Source organism: Falco biarmicus, chromosome 20 (assembly GCF_023638135.1).
Source record: "Falco biarmicus isolate bFalBia1 chromosome 20, bFalBia1.pri, whole genome shotgun sequence".
In the NCBI taxonomy this organism is placed as follows: Eukaryota; Metazoa; Chordata; class Aves; order Falconiformes; family Falconidae; genus Falco; species Falco biarmicus.
The window spans coordinates 1,702,596-1,722,713 of NC_079307.1; the positions used below are offsets into that span (position 1 = coordinate 1,702,596).

General features: G+C 51.5%; 1 protein-coding gene across 3 annotated transcripts in view; it reads right to left on the reverse strand.

Moving 5' to 3' along the window:
• Positions 1-7,066: 7,066 nt before the first annotated feature.
• SNX19 (sorting nexin 19) overlaps positions 7,067-20,118 on the reverse strand; it is a 139,624-nt gene continuing 126,572 nt past the window's right edge. For 2 of the 3 annotated variants that reach the window (XR_008819109.1, XR_008819105.1), the window contains 2 exons: positions 14,910-18,349; positions 7,067-10,608 (listed from right to left, as the gene is read on the reverse strand). The gene's annotated coding sequence lies outside the window, so the exon portion shown is untranslated. Of the gene's footprint in view, positions 10,609-14,909; positions 19,125-20,118 lie in introns of all 3 variants that reach the window. The other variant, XR_008819106.1, reaches the window with a different exon arrangement.

Below are 20,118 nucleotides of genomic sequence, written 5' to 3' on the forward strand. Positions count from 1 at the left end.
ATCATCATGACAGAGATAATTAAGGCTCTCTGTGTTCTCGATGACATATGTTGTCCAGAAGCAGCCCCATATGCTATAGAAACACAGGCGTGAGAGGTAGGGGAAGGACATCTGGACAAGGGATGGAGAGGAAGGTGCAGCGAGATGATGAGTTAAGAGTAGACTGAGTCTACTTAAGCCAGGTCCATCTGGGCATCTTAAAAAAATAATAATCAGGGAATCTGGGAAAAAACTCAATACCCCCACGCTAGATGTTAAGTGAAATTAGGGAGACTAAAGGCCACGTCTTCATCCATCTTTAGATACCTCCAGGATTTAGGGGGAGGTGAGGTCTGGGGTTTAGGGGTCATGCCTGGGGTTGTGCAGGATCACAGCTGCAAGGTATGGCCTTGATCATCGGTTTCCCAAGTTGCCCATTAACCCCCTGGCTTCAGCACTTACTCGCGAGGTGAGGATATATTAGGCAGAAAAACAAACAGGCAGGAAAACGGACACTGAAAGACAGGGAGAACCTGGGCTGTGCTTTTTTTCTCCCAAAGGCAGGAGAAAAAGGAGTGAGTGGAGAGCAAAGGAAACAAGGAGAAAGAAGAAAAACAAGGGGAGCCTCAAGAGGCAGATGCTAATGCAAAGCAGCTGTTATCCCACCTGAATCCTCGGGTTTTTTTGGCCTCTCCACATCCCCGGAGCATCGCAGAGCAGCTGGAGACCCTCCGTAAGCCTGTGCCTGTGTGCTACACTGTCCCCAGAGGGACAGGTGAACCACGGCTGCCAAAAGGGGGGCCGGGGGGGTAGGAAAGGAAAAGCACTTTTATGCTGTTCACAGTGTGCTTGCTTTAGTTGCATAAAACTCTTTGAAACGTGTGTCTTTTTGAAAAGGAAATCTTTGGCTCAATCCCTTTTAAACTTCTTTTTTTCTGCTTTTAAGGAAGAGAAAGGGAAGCGTAAGAGACAACATGTATCCTCCTTCCAGTCCTTAGGGCCACCTCCTCATGGGCAAGTCTCTGACCTCTTGAAGAAAATGTGAAGCACATAATTTTAAAGCATTTAAGCTGCTCTTTATTTAAAAAAAAAATGAGTCCATCTCCTCTGTAAGCGATTCTGCATAATTCCTTGCCTCCATCCTTCCTTCCTTCCTTCCTTCCTCCCATCCCCAGTGCAGATGCAATTAGAAAGGCTTTAGGGATTTTTTCTTCTAATGAGGCTGAAGGGTTGCTGGAAGTGCTCGCTGAGGTGGTTTTCTGGTCGCGGTGACATTTCCTATTTGGACCCAAAAAAGAGAATTCTGCCGAAATCGGCGTGGCACGTGAGTGTGTGTGGGAGTCAGTGGTTTTTTTTCCTTCTATTAAACAATAAAATAATAAAAGCCACAAATTTAGCACCATTGCATAACCAATGAGTTGGTACAAAGTGGTGGGCATCCGAATGTTTCCTTCTGAGCCTCCCCAGGGGAAGGCGCAGGGGCTCCTTGGCCCTGGAGCGATGCTGAGCATCCCACGCAGCCGGGTGCTCAGCCCTGGCACATGCCACGTGAGACCCCCTCATCTCCGTGCCCAGGCCTGGAAATTATTCACCAAACTCAGCTGGGATTCACTCCTAAAACTGCCATCAGGGGGTGTATATTTTTTTTGGTTTCGAGAGGTGAGTTTATGTGGGAAAAATACCACCCTGCCCTTCGCTTTGCCCTGGGTACCAGAGTGGGCAGCTTTCCTCTCCTCGCTGTCAGGGATTCCTCCTGCATTTTATTTTTGCATTGTTTCTGCTGGTGGGAAGCTAAAAGCACCAGGGAACCTGTTTGTGATTTATTGTCGTTCTCCTCCCCGCTGCTGGGAGCTTTCAGCCCCCTCCGTGGTGTGGAGATGCGGCTCCGGCAAGGGTTAACTCTTCCAGCCGCCTTTTCACATTTTTCCTTTCTAACATTGCCTCTGAAGAAACAAACAGAGGCGAATCCCACCCTCTCCCGGGAGACTCTTTCTTGGCTTGTACCAGAGAACACGCAAATAATAATTATTTGTCCTATATTTTCTTTTTCAGTGTCTCATTTCAGCAGCCTCGATCGGGGATCGAGTAAATGAAATGACAAAGCGAACAAGGAAAGCAATAAACCCAAATAAATAAATAACTGATAAAACTGGAGTGGGAAGGAGATAAAAAAAAGCCCCAAACCCAACAACTGACAACATTCCCCTCGTGGCGTGGAGCGTTAAGGGCTGACGGTGTCGATAAAGCAAACAACACGGTGGGACACAGACAGGGGCTGGGGGGCTCCGCTGAGGGATGCCAGCAGGGTGCTGCTGGGTGGGAGAGATGCAAGCCCAGACATCTTGGAAAAGGTTCTAAATCCTCCTTATTCTGGCTAGCGAGTCCAAATCTACGGGGATAAATCCTTTACGGAGCAGCAGCGAGGTATTTCAGTGCCTACGTTGGCTTGTATTAAGGTGAAACTCCCTCGGGATGGAGCTTTCTGGCTCTGCTTCCCACATGCTGCTATTTCCATCCCCCCGAGCCTTCACGCACCTCCTAGTCTTCTCCCGATGGCTTTTTCAGTTCTCAGATTGCTTTGCCTATATGTAGCCTATATACATATCTATATCAATATGGCTGTAGGGTGTTGGGCCAAACGACCTCTGAGGCTAGCGGTGAGCTTGAGCTCTGGCTCAAACCCAGCTGCAGAAGCTCAAGCCGTGGCTGCTGCCGCGGGACGGACTCCAAACCCATCAGAGCTGTGGCAGGGCTTGGGTTCGGACCCAAGGGCGAGGAAGAGGGACGTACGGTGTTTTGCACTAGAAAAATGGGTATGTGCAAGAAATCACATGGCTGTGCCGGATCGGAGTCCAGCTGCCTGCAGGGGCTACAGAAAACTCCTCTCTCGACCCATTCAATCTTCTAGTTTGCTGCTTTGCCTCTTTTCCCGGGATCAACCTCAATTTCTGTGGGTGCCTCCTAAAAAAACTAGATCCTGCTGTAGCAAAAAAATAACACTTCCTTCTTCCCACATGGAAAATAATATCAGGATGGTGGCTGCACCCCAAGATGTTCCCGCAGTCGTAATACACTGTACCTCCCCGTCAGGGCTGCAGGTCCTGGCCGTGCCTGCGATGGGCACACTGGAAACACTATTGCCCTAAGTTTTGTAGCAAAGAGCAAATATTGTGCTTCTCCGAGTAGAAATATTTGGGGTTTGCCCAAAATGTTGTGAAAAACAACATGAAGAATGCAGCAAAATGGGGAAACGGGATGAGTGGTGTTGTCACAGGTGCTGGGCTTCTCCTTTCTCCAACTTTCTATTAGATTTTATTTTCTACAGCTGCTCGTAGCCCACATCTGGTCACCCCTGTCACAGGTTTGGGCTACCTGAGTTCATGTCTGGAAGCAGCCAGTATTTCCAAGGCATTTTCACATCATACCAAAGAGGAATCCTATATTTTTCTTTCCCGGAGTGGTGGATTTGCGTGCCTTTCCCCCTAATCTCTCATCTCCGAACTCCTCCGAGCCGATAATGAAAAACTTCCCACCACGTTGGGACCACTGCTTTTCCAGATTAAGCAATGCTCCTCAAGGAAGCCGAAAACCATAACAAAACCATTTGCTAAGATAACATTATTTCAGGATTGCGGCTGCTTTCCTACACGTGCTGCAGCTTGGCTCCTCCGGATATGAAATGGTCCCGACCGACAAACCCTCCCAAACCCCCAGAGCATGCCCTGCGAAGGTGATAGCCATCTGAGCACATCCCATAGATGATTTGAGTTGCATGCTGGGCTGAAGCAGGGCCAAACAAGAGGCACCAGCAGATGTGAGGGGTTTTGGGGATGCTCCGGGCTGCACCGCTGCCTCCTGCATCCCACTGCCCGCTACCGCGTGGGTCTCACCCACTGAAAAGGTCCGGCTCCAGCAGCCACATCACCTTTCCCTCCTCACCCACCGTGGAAGGAAACCTTTTCCTTTACCCTCTTGGCACATCCCATCTTGCTAAACATTAACATCTGCTGAGCATAACCCAGTTAGCCGGGAGTGTTTGTACAGGCTTTGCAGTCTGCGCTTCCATGTTTACTCACATTGGGCTTGTTTAAAGCCCATTTGACAGGAAAATGAATGTGTGCGGTTTTGTTATGACTCGGGGCAATCTGACATCTCCTCCTGAGCCCGCCATTGCTTCGTTGCAGGGACAGCAAACCCAACCCGCAGCCCGCTGCCGTGCAAGGAGGGCTTTCGGCGGCACTTGAGTCGGAGGGGTGTGTGTGAATAAAACGGGGAGTGCTGAAAGGAAAATGAATGGCCCAGGGGGATGATATATGTATTTTATTGCAAAGGAGGGAGAGCCACGTCGTTCGCAATTGATGTCAACCCTATTTACACCCGCTGGCAATGAGACCTCTCCGTCTCAGGGTTGGGAAGGTGGTGAGAGAGGAAACGATGCTCGAGGGCTCAGCTGTTGGGGCTGGTTAGAAAAAGTGTTCAGCATCCCTTTGCCTTTGGAAAGCAAAGCCCACAAATTCGCACAGATGGCATAATTCCCCTATAAAGGTGAAAGCGAGGGTGTGGGAAAGAAGCCAGAGGGAAAGAAATATTCACTGAGACCCTCCAGACATGGGACCACAAACTGGGATGCTCCTGAGCTGTCAGCCACTGATTAGAGATTAGAGGAGCTCAAAAACCTCTCCTTACCCTAATTTGCGCTGATCACATCCCAAGGAATGCTACAGATGCCTGGTGGAGGAGGAAGAAAGCAGGGGTCTGATGGCACCTGATGGGAGCAGGATGGTTTCCCAGCAGGAGGCTTTTGGGGGCAGAAGGATGGTGAGAAGTGCTACCACCATGGGCAGTTAGATGGGTTGGCCTCGGGCTTGTATCGCTGCGGGGGACAGCGAGGTTCCCCAGGGAGGAGGGAAACAGGAGCCTCAAAGTAGGGAGAAATTCCTCCTTGTTTGCTGCTTTCTTCAGAAACCCAAATATCGCAAATAGCCTGAGAAGGAGGCTGCTCAGCAGATGGGATCTGGGCCCTTTTGGGAAGCTTCCTGTTTCTGCTGCTGGGAATCCATCATGGGAATCTGATCTCGGGAGGCTGCCAACGCAGGAGGCTTGGGTAGCTTGGGAAACGCAGCCTCATGCCTTGCCCTGAACCTTGGACCGGAGCCCAGCTCTCATCTCGCTCCATTTAAGCCCCTTCCCTAACCTGTGGCGCTAGACCTTGCCCTGCTGAGCCCAGCTCTGCGAGGCCACCCCGAGTCCCACAGGCCACAGCTGGACAGATGAAACAGCCCCAACCATACAGAGAAAGCCACTTTTTGTCCCAAAGCCATGTCCTCAGCCGCTTGGTTCTTCAAAGGACTCGTGCATCCAAGCCAACGTCATATCTGCTTTCATCAAAGCCTTTCCCAGTGTCCTTTCCTGGCACCGCTGGCTTCCTCCAGCCTTTTCTGGATGTCCCCTTTCCTGGGGACATCTTGCACTCATCAGTGTGATCCCAGCCCTCCCGCTCATTGCGCAACCTGGGTCGAACCCGAGACCTGGGAACTGGAGGGTGTTTCTCGCTGGACTGCTCCAAACAATCCCTGTGGGCAACTCATTTATCTCCTTTGCGGTCCCTTGTGCAATTTGTGTAAAACTAGGGCGCTGGCCTCCAGCAAAACACAGAGAAATGCTGTGGCTGCTCAGATTTCCCCAAATGTCAACAGTTTGACTAAGGGGACCAAAAAAAAAAACAAAAACCCCAAACATAAAAAGGGTGAATATTCCATCAGTTTTAGGAAAATTTGGTGAAGACTGCAGGGATTCTGTGATCAAAGCTGGGATGGGGTACTGGAGAGATGTACTTCGGTGATAGCTCAGGCAACGACAGCAGGAATGCTCACAGAGAGTGGGGAGGCTGGATCAAAGGAGATCTCCTCTGGGGTGAATTTATACATCTTTCTTTTTTCCCCCTCTGCTATCTAAACTGAGAGGCAGCACCTCATCAGCGCCACAATCCAGGCGCTGCGAGGTCCAAGGCAGCAAAGCATCCTTGTATACAGCATCTCCTGCACAGTACCTGGCAAAGCCTTGGGGGGATTAACAACAGGGATGAGAGTTTTCCAAGCTCTGTGACATTTTGGGGAAAGGCGCAAAACCCACCGAGCTCTGGCCAGCTCCTTCCTTTGGGTTTCCTTTGAAAAATCCCAGTTTAGCACCTGCTTTGTGTGCTTGCAGCTCCCCATGAAGGACGGAGGATGGGGTTGGATTGAATATTTGATGGGTCCCAAACCCACAATGAGGTCCAGCCAGAGTTGCTAAAATAAGGGCTTTAATTTTGGACTGTGCTTTAAGCACCTCTGGATGGAGAGGCACGTGGGTTGCCCCTACAATGGTGCCTCCCCAGAGCATTGGTTTTCACTCTCAAGTGCCTAATGGTTTGTGTTTATGAGAGCTAAAAATATATACTTGGGGAAGAAGGGGCAGGGAGAGGGGACGTTGCCTGAAGATTTTATAGGCCTTGTTTTGGAAAGAGGCTTATATAAAAATAACATGGTATTACAGATCAAAACCCAAACAAGACAAACAAAAAAATGCAACCAAACAACAGCACAGCGCCGAGCAGAACAAAGTCTCTGCAGGACCCTGAGGATGGTGCTGGATGATGGAGACCTCGCGAGGAGCCAGCTTTTTGGAGCCCTTGCCCATGTTTCATGGCCAGGAGGGTTTATGTTGTTATTTGAGCTGTCCTTAGCGTGCTGCCCGGAGTTTTACAAGGCCTGGTCCCTACCCTTCACATTTTTTTTACTGCCTGCTAACAGCAGTTCCCAGGAGGAGGATGCTGATACCGGCAGCTCTCCAGGGAAAAGGGTTCAGATGAAACCCAACTGGGCTGCTGGCGAAAAACAGGAGGAATTCAGCACAGGACCCCAGCAGCCTGGATGCCGGCCAGCTGGGCTCTTGCTCCCGACTGGCACGTTAGAAATATGAAGTGTTAATTTCCTTCTCCCCGGGGGCCTGGGCCAGCGTGAGCCGGGGTTATCGGCACCGGCAGGGCATCCTATGGAAAAGGCCACGCAAGGGGGCCCGGCCGTATTCAGACCGAAGGCACAGCCAGTTCAGTTCTTTTGCTTTATTTTTAAAGGGCATTTTGTTTCCAGTGAGAAAAGGGAATAAATCAATGACGTTCATCACCCTGAGAAAGGAATGCCTGTGCCCTGCCACCATAAGACCCTTTTTGTGCTGCTGATCATCAGGCCTCCAACGACATTGTATCGGTGCTACGATGTGCCGACGTACACAGTCTGTGCATTGTGCGAGGCATTTCCAAGGGCGGATCAGGACCCGGCGACGCTGCAGAGCATCAGCGCGACCCTCTCCGTTGGCATGAGCTCCTCAGGCAATCAATGGGATATTGTCTGCCAAGAGCGCTGGGTGGCATATAGCAGCTGGGAGCGGTGGCAGAGAGGTCAAGAACATAAAGAAGACCCAAAAGCCTTTCACGTGTGCCTCTTGACGCTATGCATCTTGCTTCACATCCATCATACCTTGCATTTATGAGCTGCCAAGCACCAATACTCATTAGCAAAGCCTGGCAAGACCTAGTGAAGGAGCCTGGCATACAGATGTCCTCTAGCACAGGATCGGTCCCTGGGGTGGCAAATGGCAGCGGAGGCGCTGGGCAGCCGGAGCTCGTGTTGCTGCTCCATCAGGGAGGGACGAGCATGATGGAACAAACAGCGTGGTGCTCGAGGACTCTGGGAGTGCTGCCAAGCCCTTTGCCTCGGACCAGGACTTGTAGATGGTTTGCAGGAAGGCACGTTATTGGGAGCAACTCTGCGCTGCTGTTCAGAGCCCAAATATGAGTCTGATCCAAATGTTACTACTTTCCCCTTGTTTCTGTCATGAGCTGAGAGCAAATTTGGGACGGAGACCGGCCCAAAGTGAAGCAAGCTTAGCAACCTGGAGCTGCATTCACATCTGCCATTTCCAGCTCACACCCCAGCCTTAAAAATCTCTTGCAGGATCGTTAGTGCTGGTGATGAAAAAGCAAAAGTGAGTCCCACGCTGCCACCAGCTCCTGGCTAGGCTTGCAGGCTCGGGAGCTGAAACCCAAACTCTCCACTAGTAAATGCAGCAAGTTTTCATCTGGGGTGATGGGTACAGAGGGATGCCCCTTTTTTACAGCCAAACAGGAGAAATTACTGCTGAAGTCCCACGCTAAAGCCAAACCTCAGCCCTGGGGAAGCCGCATGTGACTGCGCTACTCCCCATCTCTGCCGATGGGGTTTGATCACAGAAACACCAACGTGGGCTTCGGCGGCTGGTGGGCTCTGCCAGATCACTTGCTAAATGTCAGCATTCATTCCCCAGCCATGCTGGGGTTTGGTGTTGCATGTTTGCATGTGAGCAGACACAAGGAGAGGAGCGAGAGCAAGGTCCTTGCCCAGGGTACAGCAGTATGTGGGGGTGACAGCCTCCCCAGTTATTTGGGAACCTCGTGCCAGCAGGTTTTGTGGTAACCGGTGACAGCAGCTGCATTTGTTGAATCTTTCAGCGTTTTGCAAGCCAGCAGCACGGGGAAGTCAATGGAAACCTCCTGCGAGTTTTAATGGGCATGGGGTTGGGGCTGGAAGGAATTTGCAATCTAAATGCCCACAGACTCTGCGGACATCTGGACGTGGACCTGACCAAATATCCTTCTTGCAGATGAGGGGTGGGCTCATTCAGCAAAACTCGACCTGGCTGCAGGGAATGATGGCACCGGGACAATATCTGTCATTGCAGGCACAGCTGTGGGGAGCTGGCGTGTCCCATTGCACCTAGTCACATGCGGGGATGATGGCACCACCAAGAAGTACAGCTTGATGCTTTGCTTGGCCTCCAAAAGAGGAAAGCCCTGAGCTGCTGAGGTTGATGAGGTTCCCAGATCCCCCACTGCTGAGCTCAGGGGTCATCTGATGAAAGGATGGGGTCCTCAGTAGATAACCACAAGAAGAAGGAGGCAACGTTGGTACCGAGCGGCTCTGTTCTCAAATTCCTGCTCCATCCACATGGGATGATTTTCCCCGCTTGAATTCCTCATGTCTATTCAGACCACATCTGACTTCTATCCCCAGCACGTCTGGATGACTGGTTAGAGAAAATGAAAGTTGGGAGGATGGAGATAAGGTTTCTGACGCTGGAAATCTGTTTATCCCCCCAGTCCTGGGGGTTACCTGCAGTACATAAGAAATTCTCTATGAAACATCACAGGTTTCTCCAAGACTCCCTGTTTTCCTGCCTATCTCACAACACATCGACGCTCTGCAGACAAAATCTCCCTCTGTGCCCAGCACAGATGATTTTTTTTGTGTGTGTCTCAGCCCCACCAAACGGCCGTGAAATGCCGCCATAAACAATGAGTCAGCTAATCCAAACCACACGGCAGTAAAACGCTGGAGGTCAACCCAGTGCACGGTCCCGATCTTGAAAAGCAAAACTGCATCTCGAGCAAAACCGATAATAATCAGACATCGGGAGAGAAACACCCTCCTGCTCGCGTGGCAGCAGAGCTGAGGCCCCGGGAGCGAGTGGGACAGCACCTGGTGTCACCAAGGATGGGTGCCAGGTCTGGTGGCACCCCCAGGGCAGATGGTCCCCCACGAGGTGTTGGCTCCCCCCATCCCCTGGTCTGCCTCGCTCTGCAGATGCTTCCCACTGTGCAGATCGAGGTCTCCACTTCCTTGCTGCTCCATCCCTCTTCCTTTGGGGGTTATTGCCATGCTCATGGTGCTGCGCTCCCCTTTCTTTTGTTCCCCCCTTCCTCATCTTTCTCTTTTTGAAAGGCCTGGCTTGGACATGCTTGCACCGAGGAAAAACCGACCTTCAGCCAGCTGCCAGCTCTGCCTTTGGCCTATTGCTCCAGTTTTATGTTTGACTCTAATTCCACAGTTTATACAGCAGAGAGCTCTGGGCCAAACCGAATGTCTCAAGAACCTGCCAGAAACCTCAGCTTTTCCTAAGCCCTATAAACTGTTTCCTGCCCCCATTGCTGCACCTGCTGCCCATGCCGCGCTGCCGGCCAGGGATGCTGGTCCATCCTGGTGGGCATGGGATGCTCCCGGGGTGCCCCACACCGCTCTATCTTGCTGCCTTCCCCAGCTGCTTGGCAGGCACTGCTGCAAACACTTCCCTTGCATCGAAACCGGCTGCTCCCCGTGCTGATGGGAAATGAGCTAATGACACTGCTCCCCTGGGACAACACCATTTTTCCTGGCAGGCTGGGCACCACCCCGTCCATAAAGTGCATTCCTGCTCTAATTTGTTTACACAATTTTTTTATCACACAGTGCTTCGCAGGCTGGAGCATCCTTTGAAGGCTGGTACCCACGTGGCTGGTACCTGGTCCCTGTGCCCCGAACCCAGAGGAGGTCTGGGTCTAAAGGAGGAGGCTTTGTTATTGATGGTCTCTTCCCACAGTATCTGAGACTTGTGAAATGCTCACTTGAGCCTGGAGCAGTGAAGAAATTCAATGCCAAAGGCGGCTCCTGCGTGACCTTGGGGCAATCCAGGAGGAGGTGTGCAAGGAGTGCGTCCTGGGAGGCAAGAGAAGGGAGCAGGGACAGGCGTGCAGGTGTCCCAGGCAAAGCAACATCCAGCACAGCACCAGCACAGGAGCTGTGGCAAGAGAAGAAAGGAAAACACTCAACTCCAGCCTCCAAGGCCACTTGCTCATCCAAACCGCTACATTTCATACATTTCCACTGGCGCAGAAGAAAAACCAAAGCAACTGCTGCCACGGTTTAGCAATGGAAGCGGAACACCCAAGGGAGATAAAGCGAATGATACCATGAGGAGTTTTAACTCCCTGGGGCACTGGGAGATTCTTTAGAAACTGAATTGCAATGTCTTTTTTCATGTTATTCCCCCCCCTCAGCGTATGTTTTCTGAACAAACAAAATCTCGGGGATGCAAACAAGCAGCAGCAGCAGGATCCGAGGCACTTACGCCCGACTGCAATAAAATGGTGCTTTCCTTGTTAATGCCGTGAGGTGTCTGAAATACAGTCAGCACCACACAATAAACTCTGCCTCAGCTTGCTCTATTTGCAGTGGTACTTTTGGTGCAAGAAAATGCTTTTTAATCCTCCTTCTGAACAGCTTTTTTGCTGGGGATGGACCACTTCATCCCGGTGAGGCTGCTGCAAATTATTGAGCACCATCTGCTGGCACTTTATTTATTAACTCACTATTTACTTGTATGCTACACCTGACATCCTTCTCCTAACTGACCCAGCTCCACCCTGTGCCGGACAGCCAAAGAATCCCTCTCCAGCTGGTCTTGCGCATCACTGCAGCATCCATGCACCGAGGCATCGCAGAGACTTTTTGTGGGCGTTATCCAAGGGCAGTATCAAAAATATAGGTAAAAGGTGGGGTAAGAAAAACAGATGGGCAGCACGAGCGGGGTAAACTGTTGCTCTGCAGAAGGCTGAGGCAAAATCTCCCACTGAGGGCAGGACTTCCCCCCTAAGCCTATATCCTAGTGGTGAATTCAGAGCCTAAATTCATTAAATTGGTGGTGTCCCTCCCGCGTGCGAGATTAAAACCAGGAGATTTTGCAGGTCTTTATTGGCAGGATTCGGGACTCCAGTTGAAAAGGACATAAAGCCGTTTCCTCCTGTATAAATCACCTGAATACTTGAGTTTGCTCCGAGGCCTAAAACAACGATTTCAGACTCAAGTTTGCTGCTTGGTAATTCCTCCTGGCAGCTGGCTCCATCAATCTCCGGCACAGGCACGTAACTCAAGCCTCTGACAAGTGCTGATTTACGGCTTCGGCTAGTAAATCAGCAGAAAATCATCGCAGCGTTTACGAATATTTTTCCAAGAGGAGCCTTCTCACACGGTCCTGGGACCCAGCACTCATTTTGGGAGACAAACTACAGGCTGTTCCCCCCCGTGCCCTAGGTCCTACAGGCAAGGCTGCCCCGCTGTCACTGCCAAGGGGGTGTCCAGACCAAATCCCTGTGACGCGGAGGGATGGAGATGCTGGGAAATGAACACAGGGGCGTTTTCTGCTGTGGAGGCAATTTGTGCATGCGTTCAGTTGGCATTGCACCGCTCTGGCAGCGCAGAGTGGATGGATGGGATATTATTATAGGGATTTAGGCAAGGGGTCTATGGTAGTGGTGGTCCCGAGGGCTCCCTCGAAGGCCAGGAGCATGTCCTCCCGTGTAAATCCATGTGAGATCCAACTCCCTGCCTCTTACTGTGGAGGAAGCAGAGGGTAACGATGCCCTTTAGGTGAATTAACTAGTGGGTAATGTTATACGGGATGACGCTGGAGCAGTGTAAATGAGCCAGGGTCTGTGTTTCCCAGCATGTACATCTCTCCTGTGCGCTGTTCTGCTGGCAGTACGGGAACATGAAGATTTCACGACTTCAAAGCCCCTCTTCCAGTCTGGGCTGTGTGATCCAAGCCAAAGTGCTGCCCTAATCCATCATCCAAAAAAGGGATGTCTGTATATTTGTGTAAAATGACAGATTGGAGAGACCCAGAGCTGGAAACCAGATGCTCTCCCCAAGAAATTAAAAGAGCTAAGGATTTAGAAATGCAGGAACACAGAGCCTGTGAAGAAAATATCACTGTGGCTACTGCCTTTAAAAATACCGATCCTTGGCTTTCCACGGGTAGTTGGGCTGGAAAGGGCAGCACCTCCATGAGCATCACAGGCTGTCTTTTGTGGAGGAGACAAGGGAGATGAGATGACATGACAAAGGTCACGTAGTAAGTCAGTGCCGGAGCGGAAAGTGGAAGGCAGTTATCCCCCCAGACTGGAAGATGTTCTCCTTTTTCAGTTCCCAACTGTGTCACCATCAATGAGTAAGCCTTTAACGGGGCCAGCAACTCAGCAAGGTCAACAAAACCGCAGAAGTCAGCATCCACTATCACTCAGAGCTCGGTCTGCCTGCGTTTCTGCAGGGCTTTAACGGACCTCAAACAGCCCTGGGAGGAGAGGCGTCTCTCCACGGTGCCGTCTGTGTGGGGCACATTAAGAAAAAGCATTTCCATCACTGATTCAGCAAAGGATGCTGCTCCGACCATCGCTGGGGACTCTTTCCCACCGGGGTGGTGACTGAGAGGCGGGCAGGGTGTTAACAGTTAGACAAAGCTGCTAAAAACGTGCACGGAGGCTGGCGCACAGGCTGAGTCTGTAAAAATAAAGGTCGGTCCCCAGGTGCTATCCAGGAACAGGGGAAATTGCGTTTTTCAGAGTGTTTTGGAAGCACTGGGAAGTTTCTCAGCCATCAAGATGGGATCAGCTGCCGGCTCCCGGGTCCTGCTGGTCCACGGGTGCTGGAAAACTGGCAGGATTTGTGGCACTGCCTCGTGCCCTGCATGTGGGAAGGGGTTTCTGCACTGCCGTGCCCAGCTGTGAAGCATTCCCTGTACGCAGGCTCTGGCTGTTGTTCCCAAAAGCCCATGCAAAGAATCCTGTTTCATTTTATACGCTGTGATTAGCCACGTGTACGATGGGGTTGACCACCGGTATGCGTGGCAATGCCAGAAGTAAATGAAACTCCTCCCTGGGGAAAAGGGTCAATTGCTTTTGGCTGCAAAATTTGCGAAATTTTCATTATTTTTTCCAAAATGCCTCCTTGGAAAATGCCTCTGCATTTTGATTCAAAAGAAAAACAAGCCCACGCTTTTGATTGTGCAAGGGAAAAAAAAATAAAAATCAAATATATTTTTGAAAGCTGGATAATTTTAGCTAAACGTGGGGAACAGAATTTGAATAGGATCCACGGCCATTGGAAGGGCTTAAGAGAGCTTTGAAGAGTCTGCTGACAAGGGAGTATTAGCCTGTTGACACCTTTCAGATGCAATGAGTTGAGCTTACAGCTACAACACAAATAAGCAGTAGGGAGGATGACAGGCAAGCCCCTGCAGCGAGAGGTGCTGGGAAAGCACGGATCCAGAAGATCGTCCCTGGATCACACTGCCAGTGCGCTGGGATCTGGGGCGCTTCTGCCGAAAATAAAGGCTGGAAGAAAGTGATGGTGGGGGGAAAAAAAGAGCGTAAAAGATAAAAGGACAGAGAGAAACACTGGTTTTTACAATTTAATTTCCTTCTTTGAGTGGGAGCTGCTTTAATATTATGCACAAGAAGTGAATAATACTTTAAAATATTCCCAGAGAATGAATAATATGTAATAATATTCACAGAGCATTTATTTGACTAATTCCCCCAGTGTTTTTGGATCAAGATCTAACAGCCCTGGATCTTAGAGGGGAGATCTGTGTTTGACTTCCTTGGGTCTGGATCAGGCTCCAAACACCTAACGAACCTATGTTCAAGCAAGCATCACCAAAGGGTCAACCAATATACCTCCGGTAAATGGTCGGGTCACTTTTCCCTGCTGATCTGCAAATAAATTATCTGCCAATAAATGGAACCATAAGTGGTTTGGCCAGATGTTCCATCGGGGCCCCAGGGAGTCGTGGTGCAGAAAAGGTAAGAGCAGGGGGGGTGGTGGGGGGAGAGGAAAAAAAAAAGCCAATAAAATATTAACATCCCAAGCTCGTTTGCTGCTCAGTGCCTGCGTCGCAGTCGCCTCCCCGGCTGCAGCAGCTGTGCCCGCGTTACGGAGCGAGGTGCAATGTCCCAGCTGGGAGGACGTGCCAAAAGCAGGATACGGGAAAAGACTGTTTTCAAACACAGATGGATTAAACCTTTATTCCTTTTAAAATTACATTTTAATGTGCTGGCTACTCTGGAGATGCCGGCAGGACATGCGGGGCTTGGAGCCGTTTGGGGTGAGTGTCCCCAGGGCATTTTGTGAACCCCTTCCAGAGTGACCCAGGTGGCCCTGGCAGATCTCCGTCACCCCCAGCCCACCCTTCCCCATCCTCCTTTTGTTTGCAAACCTCTTCTGGCAGCTACCGCAGCACCCAGCCCTCATGCCCTGCGTCACCTTTAACTCCTCCAGCTCAGCTCCCTCCTGATGTTGCTGCTGGGGGGGTCACCAACGCCGCTCCGCTTCCAGGTGGCCAGATGCCTCCCGGGGCTTATCCCATGGGTACCTGCTCAGCTCCCATCTCCCATGGGAGAAGCACGCAGGTTTGACGTCTCTGCACCTCCTGCAAAGCTGGGCTTGCTCCACTTCCAAAACACGCAGCCACCTCTCGGAGCGTTTGATGTCCTTAACAGAGCTTCTGGAGTTGAAGAATTGCTGTAAATTCTACAATTGTAAAAAACCAAACTACGAATTGAAAGGCTCGGTTACTTTAACGGCACAACTCAGGACCAAACACGTGCCATGCATGCCCTGAGCCCCCTGCGCCCTGCTGGGGCTAGCGCTCTGCCACCCCAGACCCAGAGGATGACATCTGGGTGCAAAACGCCACCCTGCAAATAAAGAGAAACCCCGTAGATGGGTCTTGCACGAGATGCACAGACAGATCGATGTGCTGAGCAGCGTGGGTGGAACGGGGTCTCGGCACACCCGCAGCCTGACACTTCTTGGGTGTTTTGGTGGGCAGTTTGGCTGGGAGGAGGTGATGGACGGGCTGTTTGGGTACCTCGGTGGGCTGGGAGCACTGGCAGAGGGACACGAAAAGAGGAACAGGCTCCTTCCCCTGCTCCTCCAGCCCTTGCTGCAAATCTCAGCGTGTGCCTCGGAGGGCAACAGGTCCGAACGCTCTGTAACCCACCAGAAAGCAGAGATTTCCAGATAAAGAGGACCTTTTATTTTATTTTGTTTGTCCAGCTGGAAAGAGAAAGAGAAGGGAACGTTCCCGCAGAGAAAAACACTGTATTTACTTTCTTTCTTTTTTTCTTTTTTTTTTTTTTTCTTTTCTTTTTCTTTTTTATTGTGGTTGAGCTGAACTCTACCAAGTCACTTTAGCTCTCTTGAATGCAGGATTTTCTCACTTTCCGGTAAACTGCAGTTACCATGGAGAGGGCTGAGACAAGCCAAATGCAAAACATTGGAAACTACACCCAAACTCACCGCAGCCATATCAAACAGTTAATTAGAAAGGCTGTCCATGTGTTTCCCATTCCCTGGAATGGTTTGAATCAATTGCCCTGTGATTTATCACCTGTTTTCTGTGTGAACGGTTCAGCTCTGCTCTCGTGCATGTGTTGGAAAGGGGATTTGTGCTATGCAGTGAAAGAGGGAAGGGAGATATTAAGGACTTTAAACAAAAAAAAAAAAAAAGCCCAACCCAATCATCAAATAACCAATTCTGCTCCTTCCCCCAGTATAAATCTCCCACTGGAATGATACGCTTTGGATCTTGATGGGATTTCTAGCTTTTGGCAACAGGGAAAAAGGAGAGGCAGCTTTTGCCTTGCTTTGATTTTGGAGGGTGGGAGATCATAGCGTGCCTGGCCGTTCCCGGGGCTGTGTTACACTGTGCCCAGATGGAAATTCAGACCAGCCTGTTTCCTCGGGGCTGTTTCCTTTCCCACTGCATAGGAAATGGGGCGGGCGGGCGGGTGGGAAGCGGGGAGGGGGCGGCTGGAGGGAAAGGCAGAGGAGAGATGAAGAAGAAGAAATCCAAGCTTCCCACAAGATCTCTTGATGCGTGAGGTTGTCTGCCCACTAAGCAGTAACACCTCGTCCCACACGGCGACGGTGGTGCGATGGTGACACGGCTTGTGGCTGGGAAGCCATCTGGAGATGGTCCTGTGCTGTCAGGCGGGGAGCAGAGTCCGTCCGTCTGTCCAGAGATGTGGCTCTTCTCCAGCCTGCCCATGGCGAGCGGACGGCTGGGAATCTTCCTTCCCTGGGTGCCATCTCCTTCCCAGGAATGCTCTGGGGTGGCCCCTCCACCGCCCAGGCATCTCATGGCCACCATGGAAAGCAGGTGGCCGGCCAAGCGGGTAACAGCAACAGGTGGATGGGAAAGCCCCAGAAAATTGCATTCCTGAGCCTGCTGCATCGCCCTGCCGTACCTCTGCTCCCCCTTCACGAGGCAGGGGGGAAAAAACATCCCCCAGTCTCACCTTGCACGCAAGCGCTTCGAAGCAGGGTTGGTTCCTCCCGTAGGGACAGCCCTAGCATCCAAAAAAGCAGCAAAAGATGTCTTGGAGGAGATCCCTCTGCTCTTTCCAAAGCAAGCTGACCTGGTTTTCTCTCGGCCATCTCCAGCTGCCAAGCGGTGCCTTTGCGGTGGGTTCGCGAGCCGGGATCACCCGAGATGAATGCGGCGTTATCAGAGTCAGCCATCCCCCTGCGCCCGTGCTCCGGTGAAGTCTTCTGGCCGGGATGTGTAGGGCTGATTGGAAATCCTGCACATTTATCCAACCCATCCCCCAAAGCAGCTGTTGGCCTGAAAGGTGGCTGCACCTCTCGCGATCCACATTCCACCTTTCCTGCCAAGTCCGGGGGAGAGAGGGAATAAAAGTTGCTTTCCTATCATTAGCAGATGATTGAAAAACCTTGCAGCTCCCCCAGCCAAGTGTGAGAGATACCAGCCCCTTTCGGATGGACCCAAAAGGGTTTGCCTGAGGGGTTTGGGGGTGAGGGTCCCACCTCTGAGGGCTGGAAATGGAGATTTGTGTAGGATCCCACAGCGGAGAAGATGACGGAGAAATATCTCTATTTGAGAGGAAACTGAGGCAGTGACAAGAAGCGGAGCAGAAGTGTGCCAAAACTGTCATTTATCCGCACGCCTCTGTTTCCACAGTGAATGTATAAGCATGGACTGGTTTAGATGGAACTAAATTTATCTCATCATTGCTCTGGTTGAAACCAGGCTCCCTTCTGCCCTGAGCCTGGCCACGTCAGTGCGGCGAAATCCCTGTCTGGCACGTGAGGGTATTTGCCCCATCCCTTCAGATCATGCAGGGGCCTGGAGAAGGTCTCCTTATTCAAAAGGAAAGCTCAGGCCTCTGCCTCAGTTTCCCCTCTCACTGCAAAAGAAAGAGCTGGGGGCGGGGGACCTGCAGTGCTGCTGTGGGAAGGTGCGAAGCGATGACCCCCCCCTGGTGAAATGGCTGAAAGATCTGGAGGGACAGTCTGTCCTAGGTGGTACGTTGCTGGGTTTATTGCCTGGGAGCCTGCAATCTGCAAGGAAGGAAACTGACCTCGAGCAGCAGGAAAAAAAGAGAAATTTCCCCGGAATTTCCCAAGGTCTTTGCACCCTGGAAAAGGTGGGTGCGTGCCCTGAGATTGCTGCAACCCCTGGCATTACCCTAAGCCAGGAGACCCCAGCCCCAGCAGGACAGCCCTGGTCCAGGGCTGAGCTCCCGCAGGCAGCAGGGATGCTGCAGGTACCATCCCGCTGTATTTCACCGACGCTTGTTGAGCCGCAGGTGCTTCTCGACGCCCTCTCCCAGATTTTCTGGAGCTGCTCCCTGGGAAGCTTCCGCGCTGGATTTCAGCTCAGCCTTGCGGCAGCGACCCTGCAAAACCACAAAGAAACCACCGACGCCTCATTCTGGGGCTGTGGGATGCTCCCCCCAGCCTCGGGCTGTCAGCAAGGGCCACTCAGGGCTCTGACAAGGAAAACGGACCCGTTTTTCACGGCTACTCGTGGGAAGTTTCCCAGCAAAGCCAAGTGGAGAGCACGCAGTTTCGTCGGGGAAAAGGAGAGGGGCTCCACCGACAGCCCCGAAACCTCCCAGCAGGAGGGAAGAAAATGGCAGAGAGATTTGCAAGGCAAGAGGGAACGAGGCTTGCAAAAAGGAATGACCTCGGCAAAGTGCTCCGAGGAGAAGCAGCTTGGAAAGGAGGATCACAGCTACAGATGTGTGAGTGATGGATCCAAGATAATTCAGCTGGGATCCAGCTCAAATGGGCGGCTTTTCATCAGCGCGTACGCTCCCTTCGACGACAGCCCCTCTTCAAACGTTCTGCTCTGACAGATAAAAACCCATTCCTCCTATCTTTGTTTTCTAAATCCAGAGTCAAGTCACTGTTTGGTCGTTTTCCTTACAAAAACGTGGCTGTGAAGTGTTTTGGCATTTAGGGGACTCCTGCCCCAGCCTGGGGGGGGACACACGAAGCTTTGCATCAGGTTGCATTAACTTCCCTCGCTCTTACCCAGCTCGGTGAGCAGCTCTCTTAGGACCCTGCCAGCGCCGCGCGGATCGAAATCACAGCTGCCAAAACTAGAAGCCTACGTACATCCCAGGGGCTCGCAGGGGTGGGCAACGGGGTGGTTGCTACCCCTGCAACCTGCAAGACATAATGAATATGGAGGAGCAGAGCCAGAATTTGCTTTGCAGGCGTACATATGCCTTAATACAAGGGCAAAAAAACCCCAAACCAACCCCAAACCAATGTGCTTAAAAACATAAGAACTAAACCTGCTTGGGCTGCAGGTCCCAGTGTGCTGGTGTGACACAGGAAGGCTCGAGCGATGGGAGCAGGTGTTGCTGGCCGAATTGTGTGTGTTGTGAGATCCCGGACCCCAGCCTCGTGATCTCAGACTCTGAAATCGCTTCAGTTAAGGGTAAGCAGCCAGGTAAGCGCAGGGCACGCTGCATCCCTGCTCTGGGCGAATGGTAGGAGGCAAGTTTCTGTGCTCAGAGTCTGCGTTACGATGCCTTTTCATTTATCAGGGAGACGCTGTGGGGTTTGCATTTTATTGTATTTAATGGGGTATTATTTTTTTCTTGCTGGCTGTTTGTTTGAGAAATTTCTCCCAGGGGAGCTTCTTTTGATCGCTCGGTTGCCAGACAGAATGACATCAGACAGACGCTCAGAGGAATGATAAAAAGGCAGAGCCCTATTTCTTAATAATAGTCTGGCAAAACACAGAGCAAAGTTAAATGCACTGGAGAGCACCAGGCCCTGATGCTGCTTGGGGTACAGGGGAGGGGAGAGAGGGGGGGGGGGGCTGCTCTCCCCCAGCTTGCGCGCTAACACCCCCACGTTAGTCAGGGACACTGTCACATCCTTCTTCAAAGCAGAGGAGAAGGACAGCAGAGGATGCTAAGTCAAGTAGGTGCTGACGTCTTGCTGTATCCTAATTATCCCATATCGCTTCACAGGGAAGCTGTGCAAGCCTCTACCCCAGTTTAGGCTCGTTTTTCTAGATTCATTATAGCTTTGTTGCTGATTTTTCTAGCAGCCAGAGGGACTTCTCCCCCCCACCCCCCCAATGATACCAGTACCAGAAGATCTCATTTGCAAAGGGGAAATCCCGTGCCTTGAGCATCTCTGAGCT